This window comes from Halichoeres trimaculatus, unplaced genomic scaffold (genome assembly GCF_033239565.1).
Source record: "Halichoeres trimaculatus isolate MK-OKI-2021-1 unplaced genomic scaffold, fHalTri1.1 fHalTri1_scaffold_14, whole genome shotgun sequence".
Lineage (NCBI taxonomy): Eukaryota > Metazoa > Chordata > Actinopteri > Labriformes > Labridae > Halichoeres > Halichoeres trimaculatus.
This window is the reverse complement of record NW_027437192.1, coordinates 754,562-779,576: the sequence shown is the minus strand read 5'-3', so window position 1 is coordinate 779,576 and position 25,015 is coordinate 754,562. Positions and strand designations below refer to the sequence as shown.

The following is a 25,015-nucleotide window of genomic DNA, read 5'->3' as shown; positions in this document are numbered from 1 at the left end:
GTCACGGCGTGATGAAGCTCACAGACTCTAACGAGGTTACAGGAGTCCATTTATAAACACCGTCCAGCTCAGGACGCACGCCGCCTCAGGCTGACTGAATTACCAAACACGCCTCCGCCAATCAGCTGATTCCTCCTCGCACAGCGGAGGGAGGCTGGGAGGTCTCTGAGGAGTAACGCTGGATTAATAAAGGAGCTGTTTTAATCCCATAATCTGAGCCTGAGGGGGGGAGACCAGGAGCTCCAACAGTCCGACTCCAGCAGGGGAGCAAATGCTGGACGTTGAAATGCTGAGCCCCAGAACCCCTTATGACATCATCAACTGTGTGGTTGCCATGGTGATAGGGAGCAGAGCTAAACTCAAGCATCAGTCCTACTTATAACCTCTGTTCAGAAGCCTAACTCTATATGACGTCACAGATCATCATCTCCATTCATTTAAATGGGCCAAAAAACATTGAAAAGTGCTGATTTTTTTAAAAAGTACAAAGGTTATAAATGTGAAAAGTTCACACACACTTCTCCTGAAGATATTGAACATTTTTAACTTTGGACGGTGAAAATCTGTAAAAATTTGTTGGAGGAGAAGTGACCCAAAAATGTACGGAAGAATAAGAAGTTGATTAATAGAGTCATTGGATTTTGTGACATTGAAAGGCTCGACCGGAAATCATCGGTTCAATCTTAACACAGCTCAGGAATCAAAAACTAACTGCTGACCACGTCAAAAGTGGAGAAAAGCAAACATTTTGTCTTAACTTTTGAACAGCTGATGAACAGACCGTTTACCTTTAGTTGCTGTGATAAATTTTCTTTTTTTTTTTCATCTCATTCCCATTTCTTCTATTTTCATGTTGAAACTCTACTTACAACCTTCTTCAGATACTATGATGCAAAATTTAAATTCTTGCAAACAAATTCACCAAAATAAGCACACCTCAGATTCAGCCAAAAAATTCAATACAGTACAAAAATTGACCCTAGCATACCAAAATGTGCTCTCTAGCGCCACCTAGACACACCAAAATGGCTTCCATGGGCATTAGGAATGTCATAGAGAGATTTAACCAATATCAAAATGTTCACCTCATTGATATGCAAAAATTACATGCAGACACCTCTGACCTATCTTGAACAGGAAGCTGGCAAATTGCCTTTCAAAATAAAATTTGGCCAACTTTTGGGCCAGAAACAAAATGTATCTCCTCCTAGGCCGTAAATGGTATCAACTTGAAATTTGCTCAGATGACAGAGTGGACCCTGCTTTACAAAACCTCTGTGGGAATTTGTTGTTTCTCAAACGGTTTTTGAATGATGAGCCCTCAAAGTTGGTGAAACCCAGAGAAGCTCTTTCAGCTCCCCCCATTAGAATGAATGGGAGAGGAGGATCCAGCTCCACACAAGCTGCAGCGTTTGGGCCTCTACACAAAAAATGTAAATCTTACAGCTTTAAAAATGACATGGATGGATTCCTGATTAAACGTACTACAAAAAAAGATCTGATTTTTAATGAGAGTTTGTCAAAACTGTGGCAGCATGAGGAGACGATTCTAAACTTCAAATTCTCTCCTGAGAGAGCAGCAGTTGGTGATGATGTCACAATGACTGAGAGTTCCGATGATGTCACAATGACTGACAGTTCCGTGCAGCTGGTCATGTGACTCACCGAAGGCGGGAAAATGGAATGTGTAACAAGCAATTCATTTTGTCTTTAAATAACTTAAAATCAGACGTTTTTCTGGACTGATCAGGTGAATGTGACTCAGATTTAGTCTAAAAAGACATTTTTACTAAAAATAAGACAAAAACACTTGATAAGATTTCAGGTTTTTGCAGTGTAGGAGAAGATTCCTGAGAGAGGATAAAGACAGGAAGAAGATCCTGAATCCTCCCTCTAAGACCTGATCCCACAGACATGGGGGGGACCATCAGGTCTGAGGTCCAGTCTCATGAAGTGTCCTCAGACTCACAGGAAGTCTCAGCTCCTGGACTAATCAGACACGTTAGGCTCCGTACATACGACGCTCAGAGTCTATACCTGACCCTGCTGGATCTGATCCTGCAGATCTATAAGAGAAATGTTTCAGGTCGCAGCTTGTTGAACATCAGGAGGTGTGTGTGTGTGTGTGTGTGAGTGTGTGTGTGTGTGTGTGTGTGGAGGGTGGCATGCAGCGGTTTTATTCATCACTGACAGGAACTAAAGAGTGTATCACGGCCTACAAGTCTCTGCAGTGCTGGAATTCAAACCTCCTCCTCGCTCTGATAGACGAGTGTGTGTGTGAGGATCTGACGGAGGAAGACTGAGTCGTCAGAGGGAGGTTAACGACCGCCAAGGCCTTCAGTTAGCGGGCGCAAAAACCGTGCAAAACGAACCTGCAGCTAGGAGCACGCTGCGGCTCAAACACTCAAACTGAGAGAGCGTTATACAGCGAGCAGCTCTGAGATAATAACTGATCACAGGGAGGAAAATGTGACACAGAGAGTCTCTGAGCCTCTGCTGGCCCCGCCCCTCCACGCCATCAGTCTTCCTGTCTGAGCCCACCACCTGAGCAGGTCTGGATCCAGGTGAGCGGCTCTGAGTAAAGGATCCTGGGAGGATTCAGAGATTAAAGAAAGGATGTTTTTTCAGTCAGTGCTGGAAACTGAAGGGCAAAAACCAGGAGCGGCGTCTTTTTAACAGCACGTCTGGGAGGACGCAGCACCTGGACAGATGGCGGGAGAAGGTAGAGCGCCGTGACTGATGCTTCTTTAAGGTTAAAACTACAGCAGAGAGTCTGCGGCGAATACAGACCACGTGTTTGTGGCTCTGCTCTCTGTTATTAAACTCTCTGAATGAAGCGGAGTTTCACCAAAAGATCAGAGAAATAATCAAAGGAGATCCACAAAAACAAGATCCACTAAAACTAGATCCACAAACACCAGATCCACAGAAACAAAGTATCTGAGCATTGTTTGATGAAAGAGCAGAGGGAGGAGATCTTTTATCCCGAGGACACAGAGATCACAGGTGTAATGATCAGTTATTATCTTTGTTCAGGTGTTATCGACTCTGGCAGACAGAGACGTTTCTGCAGAGGTGTTTTTGTTCGTTCACAGGATGAACAGTGAAGGGTGTGGCTCCTCATCGTCTCTAATTCCCGCTGAGATCCTGTTGACACTGAGACTGATCTGAACAGACCAAAGGAAAAGTGAACGCCATCAAAGCAGGAATCCACGTCACTACGGCACCACAACAACAGGAAGTGACACAAACGTGGGCTCATTTTATCTGATTTTAAACAAAAACCATAAAAGCTGAACACGACCGTGGTCTTCTGTCTTTCTTATTTATTTTCCACATTTTCATGTTTTCGTTTGCACAGTTACGATGACTCAGGAGAACGTTTGTAATAATCTTATAATCCATTATAATCTCTTCTTCAGCTTTGGTTTGAAATCTCTGCAGCTCTAATATGTCCGGTGAATCAAACACAACAGCGCCACCTCTGGTCGTCTGCATTTTTATCTTTGATGAGGAAAGGCTTTAACCCCAGATATTTATCAAAAGCATTTCACACTCCCACCAGTAGATGGCGCAAGCTAAATCACCATGGGTAAAGTTGGCTAAACTTTTTCTTTATGAGCAAAAAAGTTGATAAAAAGTTTTGATGTCATGAAATAAGACGAAAACAAAGTCATCATGCTTAGAAACTAAACTGAAAATTAAGTGAGAATGTAATGAGATTAGTCGAAATTAAGTCGAAAACAAAACAAAACAGAAAGTTATGACATTAAAGTGAAATTAAGTCAAAATGCAGCAACATTAAAATGTCAAAGTCAGAAGAATTCAGAGTTTTAAAATAATAAAGTCAAACAAGCTCCAAATGTTATAAAACATTTTAGTCAAAGTCAGAATAATGAAAGATTTAAGTCAAATAAAGTCCTGTTGTTACAAGATTTAACTGAAATAAATGAGAAATTTTAGCAGATAAAAGCCAAAGTTGGTTTAAATCTACCAAAATAAAATTTAAAAAAGTTAAAAAAAAAAAAAAAAACGTTAAATAAAGTCAGGACGCTGTGAAATGAAACCAGTCAAAGAGAGGAAGTTTCCAGATTCAGGGTGAAATAAAGACTGAATGACCGGAGATTAGAGCCGAGTCAAAGGAAATGTTACGAGATAAAAGTCAAAGAAAATCATTGTTAGGAGATTAAAGATGAATAAATATGTCAGGAGTTACAGCCCAAATATTGGGAAGTTTCAAGATAAAAGTTAAAAAACTCTGTTTTACAAGTCATAGCTAATGCTAGCTAATGCTAGCTAATGCTAGTTAATGCTAGTTAATGCTAGTTAATGCTAGCTGCAGCCTCTTCTGTTTGGTATTCCTCACATTCCTCTTCTCTGACGACTTTTAAAGCCACTTTAAAGACTTGTTTTGTTCACAGTTGTGGATTTTTTTCCCTCTGAAGCTGCAGTGTCTGATTTTGAGATGTTCACGTCTTTACGTCACGGACAGGAAGCTGAACCAGTGGGTTTGGTGTCAGCCCCAGCAGCACTGACCGTTATTAACCTGCCGACCTCTGTAGGTTGAGTTCAGGGACGAAGCGTTGAGTTTCAGTAAACTGTATCTGTGGTGAAACAGCAGCTGAGTTTTTTTTGGTGAAGTCGTAGAAACAGAAACGTCTCCTCAGGAACAGCAGAGATAAAAACATCCACAGCGTCTTCAGAAAGCTGGAAACTCGCTGCGAGCTCTGTCACTCTCTGGACCTGCTCGCTGCAGCTGGAGACTGAGTTTTGTTTCTCTGTGATGAGGAAACTTCCCTGATCTGACGCCGGCTGACGGCGTGGGGCTGACGGCGTGGGGCTGAGCGGATCGATGCTCACAGCTGTGAAGATGAAAACAGTCGATGATGATCTGCGCCGTGACTGCTGACGGTAAACACACAAACAAACCGCTCACAGTCTCCAAACACAGAAAGGCTTCGCTGACAGAGTCTTCATCCTCAGGCCTCCACAGGTCACAGGGTCACAGGGTCACAGGGTCAAAGTGAGGTCTGAGACAGCAGCAGGTCGAGGGTTTGACGCCCAGGACGTGCCCGGGTCGGCTCGGTGTAAACACTTTGATAATGAGGCTTCGTGCTCTCTGACGTCCTCATACATATTCATGGACCAATCAGAGCAAACGGTAAACACAGGCAGAGCCCAGCCGACAACGCCACAACTAAACACACAGAGCTGCACAGAGCTATCTGTTGGTTTACTTTAAATCAGGTGATTTTCCTTTAAAGAGGAAACACTGAGTCAGCACGGTGTGGACATCCAATCAGAGAGCAGGATTTCTGAATCTGATTTAACCCATGAGCAGAGTGCTTCACGTTAAAGGAGCCTTCATGCCCCCGATAAAGTTATTTTTATGAGATGAAAGGGAAAAGAAGAAATAAAGTCATGATGTCACAAGATCACAGCTGAGATAAAGTTAAAAGATTAATAGAGTAATTTTTAAAGCAGGGGTCTGCAACCTTCACTTTAATAGGAGCCGTTCATCCTCAGCTCATCTGGATTAAAGTCATTCAGGAGCCACAAAATCTACTTTATCTTCACATTAAAGACGGTTAAATGAATAAAATCTCATCTAGTATGTACTATTGATTCTTATTATGGATAATGAAAATCTAGGGAATAATTTCCAAAACAATTTGATTTTTGAATTTATAAAACCACACCTGCAATGTCTATTTATTTTCAGTACAATTAAAGAAATTTCAAAAGTTTTCAAATTCAAAAATGTGCGAAACTTAAAACAAGGAAAAAATTTTGAAATAAAATTTATTATAAAAAATATTGAAACTTCAAAATATTACTAAATTTAAGAAATATCAAAACATTTGAAAAATCATGAAAACTTTAAAATGTCAAAATATCTGAAAATTGCAAAAACGTCGAAAATTTTGAAACAAAGAAATATAAAAATGTTTGAAAAATTTGAAATTTTTGAAATCCAAGAAATATAAAAAAAATTCCAAAAAATTGAAAATATTGAAATTTAAGAAATATTAAAAAATTGCAAAAATAAAATAAAATAAAATTAAAATAAATAAAATTAAAAAATGACCAAAATTCATAGGAAATTGGTAAATTCGGAATGTAAAAAAAAAAAAATTCAATGTCTTTGAAATCATACTTTAGTACTCACACTTTTTTAAATGCTCATACTTAGGTTCAAAGTCATTATGTAATGGGTTAAAGTTGGGATAAAAGTCTTAATGTCAGAAGATTAAAACTGCAAAAAACTCAAAACACTATGAGATTAGTGTGATTTCTAAAGTTATAATGTTCATAGATTAAAGTCAAAGTCACAAGATTACGCAGAAATAAAGTCCAAATAAGATCAAAGTTTGACGACGATACAGATGAAAATAAATTAAAATAAGTTGAAATAAGGTTAAACTGTTAGAAGATTAAGGTTACAAAAAAGTCTAAATCTGAGGTTAGTGTCGTGATAAAGTCAAAATGCCACAAGATTAAAGTCGATGTAACAGAATTAAAAAGAAATCAATAAAAATTAGAGTCAAAGTTTTAATGACATGAGAATAAAATGATAAAATGAAACTGGACCTCTCAGATATTTTCTAGGCTCCAAACAGAAACCTGCTCAGTCTGAGTCTGGGATCAGAGGAGAACCGGTTCCTCCTTTTCCTGGAGTCCAGCTGTGGAGCAGAGGTCACGGCTGAGCTGATCGCTCCAGGTAACGAGGGAGGAGCTTCAAACCATCAGTACCTGTCCGTCTCAGGTGAGCCTCACACCCCAGGTCCTCAGTGATGGATCCACCTGAGCTCACTGAATCTACACAGCCAGAGGTCAAAGGTCAGAGAGTCAGCTGCCTCTGAGTCCAAGACCAAGTCCAGACTCCTCTGAGCCCAGATTCTGAACCCTGCATCCAGGTCACATGACCCCTCAGACCTCTGCAGCCTCAGAGTCCTCAGAGTGGAGTGTATCAGCTCCAGGATAAAGTGTGTCACAGAGACAGAGACGCCAACAGCACGCCGCTGTACGCAGGTGATCAGGGAGCCTCTGAGCAAGGCACTGAGCTCTGTGTGAGCGGCTCCTGACAGGACGACGCTGACACGCAGCACAAAGAGCATCGCAGCAGAATAAAAGCTGCACATGAACAGTAAACACATGCAGGGTCTGCAGAAAATAGGTGGTGACACAGGAATCTGCAGCTGGAGCCGTCAGCAGCGCCGGATAAATATTTCACTGCACACGCTCAGAGAAGTTTGACTCTGACAGAAATGATTCCTGCTCCGCTCAGAGTCAGGACGAGGAGGTTTCCAGCTGCTGCGCCGCAGCCAGCGCGTCATAACCAGCTGGAGTTACACGCCGCAGTAAATTAATCCTCCTAATCACTGTCAGAGTAAATCTGAGCGAAGACAAGGAGCTTTTAAATCACTGCTCAGACGTCCTGCAGCGAGGAACCAGACGCTCTACAGGAGCAGAAATACAGCTCTTTATATCCACCGTCAGCTGACGGCTGAGTTCAGACACCAGGACTGATGGACAGTGAAGAGCAGGCAGAGGGAAGGGGCCAATCAATGAAAAACAGGGGCTAAAGTGCCCACCTGGGTACCAAAACCAGTATGAAAGTGCCATCTTAGGATTCATAAAAGCAGGCTGAGGTGCCCTTGGAGGCCAAACATGAACCAAAGTGCTCTGTTGGGAGCAAATGAAGTGCTCTCCTGATAGAAAACATATGTTAAAAAGCCTCCTGTAAAAGCAAAACATGTGCTTAAGTGCCCTCTTAAGAGCTAAAGATGCTAAGGTGGCCTCTTAAGAGTCAAACGTGCGCTAAGGTGCCCTGCACTAATGTGCCCTCTGAGGAGCCAAAAACCAATGAGGTGCCTTCTATGAGCCAAAAACGCAATAAATTGCCTCTGAGTGGCCAAACATGCACTAAGGTGCCCTATTAACTTCAAAAGGTACGCTAAGGTTCCCCCTTGAGGAGCTAAATGTGCTCTTAGGTGCCCTCTATAGACAAAACTTAGGCCAAGATCCTCTCTGAGGAGCCAAAGGTGTGCTAAGGTGCCCTTTTAAAAGCCAAATGTGTGCTAAGGTGCCCTCTAAGGAGCCACATGTATCTCAAGGTGCCTTCTAAGGAGCCAAAAACGCACTTCGTTGCCTCTGAGGAGCCAAACATGCGCTAAGGTGCCCTCTTACAAGCCAAAGGTAAGCTCAGGTGCCCTTTAAGGGGCCAAAATCACACTAAGGTGCCCTCTGAGGAGCCAAATGTGCCCTAAGTTGCCCTCTTTATACAAAACTAAGGCCAAGATCCTCTCTGAGGAGCCAAATGTGTGCTAAGGTGACCTTTTAGGAGTCAAAGGTCCACTAGGGGGCCTTCTCAGGAACCAAATATGCGCTAAGGTGGTTTCTCAGGAGCCAAAACTTTAGCTAAAGGCCCTCTGAGGAGTCCACTTTAGTGCTCTTTTGGGAGTCAAAATGGTTTACAGTTCCCCCTTGGGTCAAATGTCCACTGAAGTTCCCTCTTGGAAGCCGAAACGTGCGCTAGAGTCCCCTCTTTGGGGGCAAATGTGTGTGTTTCAGTGTCCTGGAGAAAACTCAGAATCTAGTGCCCTCTTTAGAGTCGAGGAAGAGCAGTTTCTGCCTGTTTTTCTTTGGTCCCCCCAAAACGTCCGTGCAGGACACTGGTGAAGGGTTTGTGATGCAGACTGGAGCCATGATTGGTCAAACAGGTCCCGTCTCCTCCCGTTAAGACGCCTCAGAGAGCTCAGAGCTGCAGGACTCTGCAGGACTCTGTGGGCGCTTTGTGCTTCAGTGTCGTCAGAGCAGTTTGTGGATCAGAGCAAAGAGTCGGGGATGAATGACGCTCAATGCTCAGCTGTGAATTATTTCTCCATAAGAAAACCAGAGTGCATGAAGAGATGAAGAGAGCAGGAGTCCATTTCCCTCATTGAGAGTAATCTAACATCACAGAGGTCATTTCCAGCCTCCACAGGATCAGGACGATAAGTGATCCTAAAACCTGCTTCAAAGGGTTGAAACTCTGAGGATAAACGATCAGTCGTCACCTGAGAGCTGTGAAAAACAAACTCTGTCTGTAACTTCTGACTCCTGCAGCCGCCTGCAGCTCCACGTCCCGCTGACGTCTCCATCAAACTGAGGATCCAGACCTGCTCAGAGCGCAGCGCCGGCTGCAGATCATCCATCACCCTGACAGACGCACCGACGAGAGACGAGGACGTGTGAAACGTCAGCAGGTGGAGAAACATCTCAGAGATGATCTCAGCTTCCTCTGGGCGGAGCTGGATGATCTCACGTTAACCTCTGTCCCTGATCGCTCGGTAAAACTCAGATTAACAACTCAGATTAAAAATACAGATTAAAAACACAGATTAACAACACAGATTAACAACACTGATCTGTCTCTGAGGGGATAAATCAGAGCCTGTCAGCTCCTTCAGACAGGTGACAGGAGCAGAGTCAAAAAACTGTACATCGCTCCTCCTCCTCCTCCTCCTCCTCCTCCTCCTCCATCTTCACCTCAGCTTCACTCTGGTTGTTTTATGTCTATTTTCTGATTAGTCTTTAAACAAACCTGAAGGATTACAGGCTGATGTGTGTATTTTTGAAGCAGCGAGGTCGGTAATCAAACAGCGTGTAACTCCAGCTCAGCGTTCATGTAATGTTTTCTCAAAGACGTGACCTCCTTTGGTTGAAGAACAACAACGCGCCAACATTGTTTAAAGTTTATTGAACTCGTGGTCATCAGCAGGGTTCAGTTATTGGAAATTACCCAGAATTCATAGCGATGTGACATGAAACCCGGGGTTCCTGAGGGCAGCCCTCACACAGCAGGGTTAACTAACGAGTGACACAACAGGAAGTGGAGCTTCAGTAACGTCAGTCGCAGAGAGCAGCCTGAACCCTGAGCTCTGTCTTCCTCATCATCTTCATCTTCATCTTCATCTTCATTTAGAGCTCAAGCTGCTCAGACTGAAGGAGTGTATCTGTAAACATTCACTGGTTTATAAACTACAAATTGACAGAGTGACAGGTGACAGGGTTAATGCCGTCCCTTTAACACCGTCTCCAGTTTGAGCCCCTCACTGACTCCTGCACCCAGTCAGTCCACAGGTGGCATCAGTAAGGACTGTAGAGGCTCAAAGATTAGGGCTTAGGACTAAAGGTTTAGGATTAAAGGTTTAGGGCTTGAAGCTCAGGATTTAGGGTTTAGGGTTCAGCACTCATCATTTAGGACTTTGGATTCAGGTTTAAGGGCTCAGGATTTAGGATTCAGGATTTAGGGTTAAGGGTATAGGGCTCAGTATTTAGGATTTAGGAAAGGTTTTAGGGCTCAAGACGCAGGTTCCAGGATTAAAGGGTTTAGGGCTCAGGATTTAGGGTTAAGCATATAGGGCTCAGGGTTTAGAAATTAGGCTTTAGGGCTCAGGACTCATTATTGAGAATTTAGTGTTTAGGTTCAGGGCTCGGGGCTCAGGATTTAGGGTTTAGTGCTCAGGATTTTGGATCAAGGTTTTAGGACTCATCATTTAGGACTTGGGATTTAGGTTTTATGCCTTAGGACTTATTATTTAAGACTTGGGACTTTGGTTTCAGGGCTCAGACTCAGGATTTAGGGTTCAGCATTTAGGTCTCAGGGTTTAGGACCTAGGTTTAAGGGCTTAGGGTTTAGGAACTAGGCTTTAGGGCTCGGGACTCATCATTGAGGATTTAGTGTTTAGGTTAAGGGTTCAGTGCTCAGGATTGAGGGTTCGGGGCTCAGGTCTTAGTTAAGGGTTTATGATTAAGTGTTTAGGGCACAGGGCTCAGGATTTAGGGTTTAACATTTAGGGCTAAGGATTTAGAATCTAGGTTCTAGGACTCATCATTAAGGACTTGGGATTTAGGTTTCAGGGCTCAGGGCTTAGGATTTATGGTTAAGGGCTCAGGATTTATGATTTAAAATTCAGGGTTTAAGTTTAGGGCTCAGGGTTCAGGGTTTAAGGTTCAGCCAGAGAATCAGTCCTTGCAGACTGAGAGCCATGATTGGACGATGTACCTGTCAATCAGCTGCTACCTGTACATTTCCTGCTGGTACAGTTAGTGTCTGTCAGCTGTTCCCACCTCAGGAGAAAAAGGCAGAGACAGAGCACAGGTTACAGCTACACCTCCTCCACCTCCTCCACCTCCTCCACCCTCTGCTCCTCTGAGCCAGAAAAGGAGAACGGACGATAAGAAGACGACCAATCAAAAGAGACGGTTGGTCACTTCCTTTAAATTTAATTTTCTACAGAATTTTCTTTTTGAGTGAATTTATCCAAACATGAACACATTTCATGGAGCTACACGTTCAGCGCTGAAACATCAGGAGTTTTCTTTTCTGAGACTGAGTCACCACTTCTCACAAATCAGAAAAACAATGCAACATGGCCGCCTGTCCACCGCTGACTCCACCTGACTCCACCTGACTCCACCGCTGACTCCACCTGACTCCAACTGACTCCACCTGACTCCACCTGACCCCACCTGACTCCACCTGACTCCACCTGACTCCACCTGACTCCAACTGACTCCAACTGACTCCACCTGACCCCACCTGACTCCACCTGACTCCAGCTGACTCCACCTGACTCCACCTGACTCCACCTGACTCCAACTGACTCCACCTGACTCCACCTGACCCCACCTGACTCCACCTGACTCCACCTGACTCCACCTGACTCCAGCTCCACATGTCGTCTGCAGGCACTTGTTGTTTTTGTTTTGGAGGAGAAAGTTTAGAGGTTAACTGCTGATTGTTCAGAGTTCTTGTAAAATCAAATCAAATCAGTGTTTTCTCCATGAAGCTGTTCCTGTAGCTGACACATGAGGAGCTCAGAGCCGGTCTCAGCTTCCTGCTCTCTGAGCCCAGCCCCACCAAGAACAGGAGCTAAAAACTCTGAGGGTGAGACGGTTTGTCAGGAGGTGCCGCAGGTCGAAGACGTGTCAACACGACTGTCACTGAGACGCTGCAGCGTTCACAGGAACAGAGATCACACTGCGACACGCTGTGACACACACACACACACACACACACACACACACACACACACACACACACACACACACACACACACACACACTTAGAAACGAGGAGCAGACAAAGAGAAAGGTTTCAACAGGAAGTCTCACAAAGCAGAGAAAAAGGGTCCTAACACCACAGGAAGTCCCACAGCTCTGCAAACACCTACAGTAAATCCACACACACACACACACACGAAGAGGAGCACAAGGAGCAACACCTGAGTGTGTGTGTGTGACTGAGCGACACACTCTCTGCAACACTCGCTCAGAAATCCCAGCGGGGACGACACATCAGCCGGATATTTACAGCTCAGAGCCTCAGACGAGAAACTGAGCATCAAACTCTGGAGCAAACGTCTTTCAGCAGTTTGTGGATTTATCAAAACATTTCATCCTCAGAGCGACTAAAGACGGGAATTTACTACAGCGACGAGGTTTAAAGGCCTGAAACCTGCAGGAAATTCATCTGCAGCCTCCCTCTAACCCTGTTCCTCCTCCATCCCTCCATCCCTCCATCCTCCATCCCTCCATCCCTCCATCCTCCATCCCTCCATCCCTCCATCCCTCCATCCTCCATCCTGAATCAGGCTGTCACGGCGCCCAACACAAAGTGATGGAGCGTCAGCCGCCTCGCCTCCATTACTGAACCCTCTTTCTTCACCACATCAACATCTCCTCTCCTCCACGGCCCTCGCAGCGCCCTGCACAGATTTACTGGTTCATCATTCATCTTTATCTGTGGCTGAGCCACCAGACCGGACCGGACCGGACCGGGCCGATGACACACCGAGGAGCTGTTTGTAAACGCTGATGAGGTCCTGTTCCCCTGAAGGTCTATGTGTCGGTCTGAGACCAGGTTACAGGTTTGACAGCCACAGGTATAAAAACTAAACACAGCATCAGTGCAGGTAGAACATCAGCTGCTCAAATCAGTTCTCTTCTTCCTGTTTCTCCTTTTACGCTGACTGATGCTTTCTCTGTCCTGAAACCCTCTGCTGCTGCTCACCCTGCCTTCTGATTTTTGCTTTTTATGTCTACACATGAAAGACAGAGGAAGTGTACTCTCCCTGCCTCATGCTTTGGAAAATAACAATACTCAATCTGTTCTGTATCTTCAGACTCTTTGCTGCTGCTCCACCTGCTTGGGTTTCTGTGTATGTACATTAAAGAGGGAGAAGGTTTGCTCCCCCCCACATTAGGCTTCAGCATTCAACTGTCCTTTAGGCTTACTCTGTTATGAACAAAAATGTTCTTTGATGGTGCTCTTCCTGCCTCTGTTTTTTATATTGGCACATAAGAGAGAGGGAGTGAACTCATCCCTCCTCAGGCTGTAGAATACAGCTGTTGTCACTTTTACTCACTCTGTTTTGTGTATTCAGACTCTGTGCTGCTGCTCTCCCTGCCTTAGCCTTAGCCTTTTATGTTTACAAATGTAACATAGCGTGGGTGTGCTCTTCCCACCTTTGAGTTTGAAATTTCACTTTTGTCTCTGAAACTTTCTCTTTTGTACCAAAGGAGCTTTGCTGCTGCTCTCCCTGCCATGAACTTTCCTGTATGCACATAAAAAAGAAGGTAGGTGTGCTCTCTTTGCCTCCAGTTTTGACAATCCACTAGTGTCACTGATTTTCTTTCTGTCCCGCAATTTCAGATTCTTGGCTACTGCTCTTCCTGCCTTGCCTTTTTTAAGTATGCACATAAAAAAGAGGCATGGTGTGCTCTAACCATCTCTTGCTTTGGCATTCCATTGTTGTCACTGATGCTTACTTTGTTTAATACATAGGGGCATTTTACTAATGCTCTTCCTGCTTGGCCTTTAATGAATGCGCAAAAAAGAGAGGGGGGGGGGGGTTGTGCTCTCCCTGCCTCAAGCTTTATGTTTTGCTCTGTATCCCAGATGTTCTCTGTGTTCTACACTTATTGGTCTTTGCTGCTGCTCTCCTCACCTTCCCTTTTCATGTCTGCATACAACAGAAAGAAGAAGTGTGCTCTGCCTGCCTGGAGCTCTTGAACAGTACATAAATATAACTACATGCAAATTTAAGGGTCTTCACTTTGTTTTAGAGTCTACTTTGGTGTTTTATCACGCCCCCTCTCACATCCACGTCTATGGACTGAAGTGCCGTTGAGCAAAACATCGACAAACGAGACAAGTCGGTAATGATTCACAAAACTTGACATTTAGTCCAATTAAATGTTTGTGTGTCTGTTAAATGTTGCTTCCAATGATTTACTGAGATAAAGTTCATTAAACTGGAACAAAACACCAACGAAGAAGAAAAACATTTTAAATCCTGGATGTGTCAAAGACCTTCAGGCCAACGTGCGTCATGTTTCAGGCTTTGTTCAGTCAGTAGCTGTTTACTGAGGTCTGTGAGGTTTTGGGAGGTATTTGCTTTAAAAACAAACAAAGTGAAATCCTCCTTCCTTCCTGCCAACGTCTGAACTGTAAAATGTAAAAAATAAAACAAATGTGACAAACAGGAATCAACACGTCCACGTTCTGACAGAAGCAGCCGAGCAAACCCACGTCGTGACCGTCCTCCTGCAGCTGCACTCGGTCGCTGCTGACTCAATTTTTCACTCTGACAAGTTTACCCAAGCCTGACTTTTCCCTCCGCTGTCAGCTGTCTGCGAGCAGGAACAGAGAAACCAAGCGTCTGAGTTAAAAATATAAGAGAGGAGATGAATCATCTGAAAACTGTCCCAACTCTGCGTTTCTTTATTCTCGCTTTATGAGACAAGAAATGTCCCCGCCGCTCCGCTGGACTGGCTTCAACTCTTCAACACCAGAGTTTGGCTCAAACTCTTCCAAAGTTCAAACTTTCTCAGAAGTTTTCAGCAGGTTTTTACATTTTTAAATAAGCATTTTTTTTTTTTTAAGCTGGGGCGATGAAACATTCCTCTCCTCTGCTGAAAGAATCCAGAGTTAAACACAGGAATGTAAAACAGTGCTGTGAACAAAGAGGAGAAAAACCACCACAAAGAAAACTAACTGTGGATCATTGCAGCTTAGGGAGAGTACATAACTCATTCGTCTGCAAATATCTGCAGGGGAGTCTGCAGGAGAGTCTACAGGTAAGTCTGCAGGAGAGTCTGCAGGAGAGTCTACAGGAGAGTCTGCAGGAGAGTCTGCTAATGTTTGCAGGAGAGTCTGCAGGAGAGTCTGCAAACGTCTGCAGGAGAGTCTGCAGGAGAGTCTGCAGGAGAGTCTGCAGGAGAGTCTGCAAACGTCTGCAGGAGAGTCTGCAGGAGAGTCTGCAGGGGAGTCTGCAAACGTCTGCAGGAGAGTCTGCAGGAGAGTCTACAGGAGAGTCTACAGGAGAGTCTGCAGGAGAGTCTGCAGGACAGTCTGCAGGAGAGTCTGCAGGGGAGTCTGCAGGAGAGTCTGCAGAGAGTCTGCAGGAGAGTCTGCAAATGTCTACAGGAGAGTCTGCAGGAAAGTCTGCTAATGTTTGCAGGAGAGTCTGCAAATATCTGCAGGAGAGTCTGCAGGAGAGTCTGCAGTAGTCTTTGTTTTGTTTTTGTAAGTTTAACTTATTTTCATAAAATGTTTTGATATTTTTTTCTACTGTCATGACTTTTATCTTTTTATTGCTCAGAATTTTACTCACAACTTAACCTTATTCTGAATCCCTCCTACCTTTCTCTTTACATTAAAACTTTTTTTTTTTACTTAGGCTGTTTCTACTGTTTCAACTTCTTTTCTTTTAATTTAAAAAATATATTTTTGTGTCATTTTTTTTCTGGTAGAATTATGAAATTTTCCCTTTTGCAGTGATGTAACATTTTCTTGTGACATTCCAACTTTTTTATTGTTTTATTGCATTTTTTTCCTTTTAGTTTTAGATCTTTTTATTCTTTCAAATTGTCGACATTTATTTGAATCTTTTGAATTTTATTTCTTGTGCTGCTTTAATCCTCTGTTAAATACGAGGACTCTGTCACCTCTGACTTTAGTTTGTGTTGAGCTCTGAGCTGAAGGTCTGGATCTTAGAGAATGACTGAAACACCAGCCCGCGGTGATAAAAGCAGAGCTCTGTGTGTTTCCCAGGATCCTCAGCTGTGTTTACCTCTCACCTCTCTTTAATATCCTGTGGAAACTTCTCCAGCTGAGGAATGTGAGGACACACACATACTGAGAAATTACAAGCACAGGTGAGCAGACTTCATCAGCACGGAGCGGTGATGTAAGCCAGAGAGACGGAGACAGGCGGCGTGTCCCGACTCAGATCGATCAGTGAACCCAGACCTGGAGATCTTTGGATTCCAATCAGACCAGATCACAGACCGGGATCAGGGTTTTCTCTGAGAGGGGGATGAAACCACAGAGCTCAGTGTTTTTATACCACTGAGGGCGAGTCCACGCCTGCCCGCTGATCCGCCGCCAAACCCTGCTCAGAGCGGTACGTCAGAGTCAGAGAGGCTCAGATATTAGAGACAAGATCCAGAGATCCAGACTTTCAGCTGCTGCTTTTTTTTTTTTGTAATATCTTTAATATTCTTTCTGAACATACTTCTTTATTTTTGTACAATCTGCGAAAATTAATAAAAAGATTCAGAAAAAAACAAAACAGAAAAACAAAAACACTGCTCTAAAAGTAAAACCAGATCTTCATCAGACTGTCTGAACATACTGAGGCCATCAAAGAAGAGTCTCCAGGCCTCAAACACCAAGGTCTGCCTATAGCCCCGCCCCCTGACAGGCCCCCAGAGAGCTGGCCAATCAGAATGAAGGGGGTTTGTAGAGACTTAAAGAGACAGCAGCTAAAACAAAGTGTTTCACAGACACCAGTTAGAGGAAAAGGATTTACAGAGCAGTGAGTCATGAGGAACAGGCTCCTCCCTCTAAACCTGATGTTGTCCCTCATTGGTGCACAGCCTCATAGAGTTCCGGAACACTGTGACATCACAAAGACAGAAAGCTCTCTGTGCTTGATGATGAACATTCTAGAACCTCATTGATGGAGCTGCAGCATAAAGGCCGTGTAGAGCTTTAACCCTTTAACTTCCTCTTGATTTTGACTTTTTAAAGTTTATGTATTTAACCTTGGACCTGTTCACCACCTTCTGGTCCGCAGTCTCACACACACTGTCATAACGATGTGACTCTAAACCAGGCGTGTGTTTGCTTAGGAACAAATTGTCTTTGTTTAACTTTTTCCCAGATCCAGCTCCATGGGGTAAGGGATTTATCAACAGTTAGCTATGGCTACGCTTTGAAACCTGACAGCAAGCTAACTTTGTCATTTTGTAGTTTAGCAGCTGCTATATTTCTCTCTCCTCACAGCCTGGTGCTCTGAGACGTGTCTGTAACGTGTAACATTAGTGAATCCTGGTTCTGTCCTACCAGAGCTCATCTACCAACTCCAACCTCACCAAGCAGAGCTAACGTAACCTGGCTCTTCATTTTATTGATAGACTCTCAAGTTTGAACAGACCACTGCAGAATAACTGCTGACTGTGGGTTGGAGACAACATTAGCACAAAAACATTAACCTGTGGTTTTAGCCTTAAGCTCATATTTTAGCCTTAATCTCATGTTTTAGCCTTTAGCTCATGTTAAAGCCTTTACCTTGTGTTTTAGCCTTTAAAACATGTTTGAGCCTTTAGCTAGTTTTTTAGCCTTTAGCTCCTGTTTTGGCCCTAAGTGAGTTTTTTAGCTTTTAGCTCATGTTTTAACCTTAAGCTTATTTTTTTAGCCTTTGACTAGTTTTTTTTAATCTTTAGCTCATGTTAAAGCCTTTAGCTAATTATTTAACCTTTAGCTCCTGTTTTAGCCTTAAGCTAATGTTTTTACCTTTAGGTTATGTTTAAGCCTTTAGCTTGTTTTTTAGCCTTTGGCTAGATTTTTAACCTTTAGCTTATGTTTTAGCTTTTAACTTATTTTTAGGCACTGAACTCGTGTTTTAGCCTTTAGCTCTTGTTTTGGTCTTTAGCTCATGTTTTAGCCTGTAGTCTGTGTTTTAGTTTTGAGCTTGTGTTTTTGCCCTTAACTCGTATTTTAGCCCCTAACTAGTGTTTAGCCCTCAGCTTGTGTTTTAACTTTACACTTGATTGGCCAAACTTGTGTTTCAGCCTTTAGCTCCTGTTTTAGCCTGTAGCCTGTGTTTTAGCCTTCAGCTTGTGTTTTAGCCTGATCACTCTTCTCTTTACTAAACTTTATCAGCCGGCGTGGTGTTGTCATAGAGACCTAGACTTGCCGTAAATCAGTCCAGTCCTGTTCAATCAGCTCAGGAAGCTGAGAAGTAGCTTTGAGGAAAAACCTGATTTGGTGCTGATAATCTCAATCACTCGTGGACTCGTGGACTCGTGAATCCTCTGAGCATCTCTCTGCAGACAGAGAGGAGCAGACCGAGTTGGAGGCGTGTTAAATGTGGGTTATGACGTTAGGATGTCTGAGTCCCCTCCTCTCCTCTTCCTCACGCTCAGAGTCATCCTCAGCTCGTAGCTGACGCTCCGTGCCCACACTTGCTGAATACCTCAGCTGCAGCCTCTCAGGCTGCTCTCAGCCCGCCGCCGCGCTGCAGATCAGACCTTTACCAGCTGCCTGCCTGCCCACGCCGCTGTCAGTCTGCAGATCTGCTGCTCGGACGTCCCCACAGGTCAGCGGGCGCTCTGCGGCCTGTCAGACTAAACATCTCTCTACAGGAAACTGATTCATAACGCTGATACTGACACTTTCTGATGGTTTACAGATCATTACACTCTGCTTTGGTTTGTGACAGGAGAGGAAAGGAAACAGAGGAGGAAAGGAAACAGAGGAGGAAAGGAAACAGAGGAGGAGAGGAAACAGAGGAGGAGAGGAAGCAGAGGAGGAGAGGAAACAGAGGAGGAAACAGAGGAGGAAAGGAAACAGAGGAGGAAACAGAGGAGGAAAGGAAACAGAGGAGGAAACAGAGGAGGAAAGGAAACAGAGGAGGAAACAGAGGAGGAGAGGAAAGGAAACAGAAGAGGAAAGGAAACAGAGGAGGAGAGGAAACAGAGGAGGAGAGGAAACAGAGGAGAAAAGGAAAGGAAACAGAGGAGGAAAGGAAACGAGGAGGAGACTGAGCTGAAATGTGAGGAAAAGCTGAAATCAGAGATTAAAAAAGTCAAAAGAGGAAAATCTCTTCAAAGAGAAACGGCGAGCAGAGCGAGGAGCGCAGAGCTGATGAGAAAAGGAGCTGGAGGGGATGGTGATGGAGCAGTGTGTGTGTGTGTGTGTGTGCGTGTGTGTGTGTGTGTGTGTGTGTGTGTGTGTGTGTGTGTGTGCGTGTGTGTGTGTGTGTGTGTGTGTGTGTTTTATTTAAGATGAGTGGGGAGGAGTTTTCCTAAAAGCAAAGTGTTTCATCGTTGGTCGGCTCCTCTCATTCTCTCCCATCCGTCCTCTGTATCCTGCAGCCTGAGACTGAGCAGGTGACTCACACACACACACACACACACACACACACACACACACACACACACACACACACACACACACACACACACACACACACACACACACACACACACCTCACACACGCTGTATCTGTGGTCTAAAAACAGCACAAAGATGAAAAATACTCCAGTATTAAAGCAGAGGTCAGTCACTGGTTGTTGACGAGTCGAGCGTTTCTGAGGAGGTGGAAAAACGGAGAGCAGCGGGAATCAAACACACGCCGCCTGAAGCTACGTTCAACAACCAAAACAACAACCATCAATGGACACTGTTTCAGAAACGCTGACTCAGCATTCCTTGTTCCAGTTGGGGTGAGGTACAGAGGCGGGTCTTTAGCCTCCTCCCTATCAGCTACAGGCTGCTCACCTGTCAGTCAAAGTTAGCCATGACCTCATACGGACAAAAACTGGTAAACAAAGAACGGGAGGTAAAATGTGCTCGATTTTTAATTAAAACTGATTACGGACTTTTATTATTATTTTTTTTTTTGGTCCTTGCACTGTCTTTCTGGTATGGAAGCACATTTCTGCCAGTGAAGACAAAAAAAAGTAAAAGTAAAAAAAAATAAAAAATGAAAAATAAACAGAAAGTAATATTTATAAGTTACTGAGACATAATTTTTTTTAATAATTTTTTATTTATTTATTAATTTTTGTGAAGGGGCACCAAAGTATGGAAGCCTGTGTCTGCCATGAAAAAAAAAAAAAAAAAAAAAAAAGTAAAATTAAAAAAATGAATAAATCAATGAATAAAATAAAGTTTGTCGTAATTATGAGAAACTAACTCAAAATTATAACTTACAATTAATTTATTTTTTTATTTTTAATTTTATTTTTTTTACTGTAGGAAATGGGCGTCCCTACTCTGTTGTCCCCTTTGCTAAAGAAATTAATAAATATAAAAAACAAAATTAATAAAATAAAAAAAAGTAATAATTATAAGCTACTGAGTCATTTTTTTATTTTTATTTATTTATTTATTTATTTATTTATTTTTGAAGGGGCAGTATGAAGTATGGATGCCTGTGTCTGCCATTTAAAAGAAAAGAAAAAGAAAAAATAATAAATAAAATAAGTTTAGTCGTAATAATGAGATACTACGTCAAAATTATAACTTACCGTTTATTTATTTTTTTAAATTTTTTTCTGGACGCCTACCAGGGGCGGAGCTATGTGCAGACCTTGGTGTTTGAGGTCCACTGTAAGGAGATCCTTATTTGATGACCTCATCATTTCAGGAAGTCTGCTTGTTGCGGTAGCTTTCTCTTTTTATTACTTTTTCTCTTTTTCTTCTACTCTCATTAGTTCTGTGTGTTCGGAGCCTGTCGTTGCTTTTTATGTCTCATTTGTTGGTCACTGACACCAAACTGGTTCAGTCTGCAGAGGTGATTTTACTGTTTTTGCTCCCATGTGTGTTCGGAGGTCCTACTTGCAACCATGGTCGCATTTTCTATACACAAGCTCAACTGTTTGCAGCCCCTAGCATGTTGTGCTAACTGGTGCTAGAGCCAATGTTCCCTGTGAGCTGAGGAGGAGGAGGACGTGCTGGTGCTGTGGTGTGAGCTAAGAAGAGACGACATCGGCCTGTCCCCCCTCATCGATACGGGGAATGTAAGATCTATCTCCAATAACACGGACGAGCTCTTTGTGATCTGGACCCAGCACGAAAAACTCTGACATGCATCAGTTTTTAAAAAGAGTAGATACAAGTGCACAAACCACCTGCCAGTGGAAACAGGCCCTTACAATCCTCTCTCAGACCAACACCAGAAACTTTTCCTGATGGCTGCATGTTTCCAGACTTTTGACGCCCTCAGGTTTAAATGTTTGTTTCACTGGAGATCTCTGCTCTTTAAAAACTTTCCTGCAACACTGAAGCGAGATAAATTCAAACACTTACAGCGCCCATCATAAACAGAAATAAACATTTATACTGAGTATGATCTGAGGGTGCAGCTCGGTCTAAAGCTTGGTCTAAAGCGTGAGCTGCATGCAGGGAGAGCAGCTCTGGCTGTAGGTAGTAATCATGCAGCAGCAGAGAAGCAATAATGAGTCAGAAAAAGGTCTTTTATGGAGATCCAGGCTGTAATTATCTCAGCGTCCTGGATCTGATCCCTTTGGACTGGCTGCTGAACTCCTCCCTCTGCTCGGCCTTCGCTCTCTGCTGGGACTGGGTCTGAGCAGCGGGAGCAGACGGAGCAGAGCCTTTCTGAAACCTCTGCTGGGCCCAGAGAGACGTCTACCAGCAGATCTGTCTCAGCGTCAGACCCACGCCTTCAAGTTTAGAGAGTGTAAAAGAGCAGCTGTCGGCCGCTCTGTCGATTCAGGATGATTCAGCTCCACAGGAAACATCAGCTGATCACAGAAACCGTCTCAGCTTGAATCAGTGAACCAGGGAAACCCGTCCAATCATCTACAGCTACGAGCTTTAAAGGAGATCAACATGAAACACCCAGAGGCATGCTGGGTAGATCACAGAGTGAAACCAAAACATGAGTTCTTCACTTTCAGGCTTTGGCAAAAATTACTATACAAGCAGAAACAAATCAGTACTGATATTTTATCCATTTGTGATGATCTCTTCATCGATAACGGCCTCCTCAGGGGTCTGCACCTTTACTTTCATAGGAGCCATTTCTCCTCAGCTGGATTAAAGTCATCAAGGAGCCACAAAATCTACTTTATCTTCACAATAAAGAAAAAAAACAAAATAAAACTGTAAAAGTCAAAATATAGAGAAAAAATTATTTAAAAAAGAAGTTTTTTTGGATTGATGAAATTGTACATGAGAAGTTTAAGGTTTTTATTTTTCATTAAATTTTGCAAAAATGTTCAAAATATTTTGTAATGTCAAGAATTTTCAAAAATTGCACAAAGTTTTGAACTTTAAGAAAAGTTGCAAAATTTTCCAAAAAGTCAATATTTCCAAAATTTGCCAAAAAATTGTGATTTCATAAATTTTCCAAAAATTAAAAAAATATATAATCATTGAATAAATTTGCCAACATTTTTAAATTCTATCAGTTAAAAAATTGCAAAAATGAGAAAAAATCCAAAATTTGCAAAAAATTTGTAGTACAATAAATTTTCATTTTTTTTAAAAGAATATAATTTTACATTTTACATTTTATTAGTTAAGAAAATCACAAAAGATAAAAAAAATCCAAAATTAGCAAAAAATTGTTGTTACATCCAAGTATTTTTTTAAAAAAAATTATTTGATAAAATTGCAACATTTTTAAATTTATATAAGTTAAAAAATGCAAAAATTTGTAATTTAATTTATTTTCCAAAAATTAAAAAAAAAAAATATTACAGTTGCCAAAATTTCAAAATATTATCAGTTAAAAAAAAGGCAAAATTTAAAAAACAAAAACATGTCTTTGTTGAAATGCAAAAAACTTAAAAGAATTTGGGAAATTTAAAAAAATCCTAATATCTGAAAAATATCTGAAATCTTAAAAATTGGAAAAAAATGAAATTTCAAAAATCTGTTAAAGTTTTACTTTGTAAATGTTTACTTGAATTTGATAACATATTTTCATAATATTGCTCAAGTTATCTTCTTTTTTTTGTTGGTTACTAATGGTACTAACATCATGCTGCATACGAGAATTCAAATTTGTTTTGGATTCTTTAAATCACTTGACATCTTTGGACTTTTCACGCTTTCATTCACAGGACAGGACAGAGGATGGAGCAGGAAACCAGAAGGGGAGAATCAGGACGGAGGTTTTCCTGAGGCTCACACCAACAAACCTGAAACCTCAGGTCCTACTGTGGAGATCCTTGATGTGCAGTAACTTCATCATCCTCTCAGATTTCAAACCTCTTCAGGTCGAGTTTTCTCGTCTTAAACACACCTGAACGTTTTACATTCACTCTCTATCCTCTTCACTGCCCCGTGGAGGAGTCTCAGTTTAATTAAAGTCTGGTTTTTCTCTCTGCAGGGTGTTTAGAGACTGCACGGAGCTGAGATGACCCCAGGACGTCAGAGTTAAAGGAGGACTGTGGGATCAGAGGAAACATCCCCGTGCACAGGATCCAGAAGAAATCTGAAAATCTCCTCCGAGGAGAGGAGGAGAGGAGAGGAGGAGAGGAGGAGAGGAGGAGAGGAGGAGAGGAGCGGGGGCCAACAGGAGCAAAAACAAACATAAACGTGACAAAGAGGAGGAGTAAAGCAGAATCAAAGTGAAGCCTCTGATGGAGCAGAGCTAACGAGTAGATGGAGTTTCCAGCACGGACAGAGAGCGATTGGAAGTATTTATCCCTCTGTGACGATTGGAAGAGCAGAAGCTGTAATTTGGGTCTGAAACGGCGGCTTGGCGTCTGCCAGGAGTCCCATCTGCACCGTCATTAACACCATTCCTCCTTTCAGAGCTCCAAACACTGCACACACACACCACACACACACCACACACACATCACACACACACCACACACACATCACACACACTCACAGAGACACAAAGGGCCTCGTCACACTCTCCAGCTGCAAAGGAGCACGGCTCAGCTTCAGGTTTCTGTCAACGCCACGCAGCGCGGCGTGGGGCGGCGAGGGGCGCAGCGTGGGGAGGGAAAGCATTTCATGCTGCACAGACTCTGTCAACATCTGTTTATTAAACTTTAACATTAACCAGGAACAAAGAGTTTCACAGGTTTCCTTCTCTGCAGTCATCCAGAACAACTGCAGCAGGAGGAGCAGCAGCAGGAGGAGCAGGAGGAGGAGCAGCAGGAGGAGTAGCAGACACACAGGCTCAGATGCTCCTCCTGCTGCAGGTTTGATATTTCCACCGGCTGAGACAAAAACACACCGTCAGGCTCACAAAGCAAACACACACAAAGGGTTAAACGCATGGCACAGCTGCTGCTGATTTAAAGGAGCATTACGCAGCTTTTTAAGAAAAATGAGCCTCACAGCAGAGACCGGGTGGAGACTGTGCCACAGCATTTAGCATCTTTAGCATCTTTAGCATCTTTACAGACAGCTACAGCTCAGCCACGCCCTTATATGGGCATAACTTAAAAAGTTTAATAACTTCAAAAGTAACGAAAAGTTGAAAGTTAGTCACATTAAAGACACATTTGAACATTTATCAGATTTTAAAAGTTAGAAAAAGTTATGAACAACATTAAAGTGGGGGTATTGTGCTATTTTTGACTTAATTCTGTCCCTGTGGGGCTCCCGTAGCATCTGTCCATGATCTACAGCTCAGTGAAATCTCCATTTTTATCTATACTTTAATGAATATTTAAATTTATTCTCAAAAAATTGAAGAAATTTCAAAAGTTATGAAACTTCAAAAAATTGCAAAACTCTAAACAGAGAAAATTAAAAAAAAAAAATTGCAAGAATTTCATAAAATTTTAAATTTTACAAATTAAGATTTCATGAGCTGAAATTTTTGAACATGTGCTAACACTTCACACAATTTTGATTTTTTTAATTTTTTAAATAATAAAGTTAAAAAAAATTGAAATTTCAAAATATTTGCAAATACTTCAAACAATTTCAAAATTATAAATTTGCCAAAACTTTTAA

General features: G+C 42.6%; 1 protein-coding gene across 3 annotated transcripts in view; it reads right to left on the bottom strand.

The window, feature by feature from the left end:
• Positions 1-25,015, bottom strand: part of col14a1b (collagen, type XIV, alpha 1b) — a 130,118-nt gene that overhangs the window by 80,775 nt on the left and 24,328 nt on the right. The gene's annotated exons all lie outside the window — the stretch shown is intronic.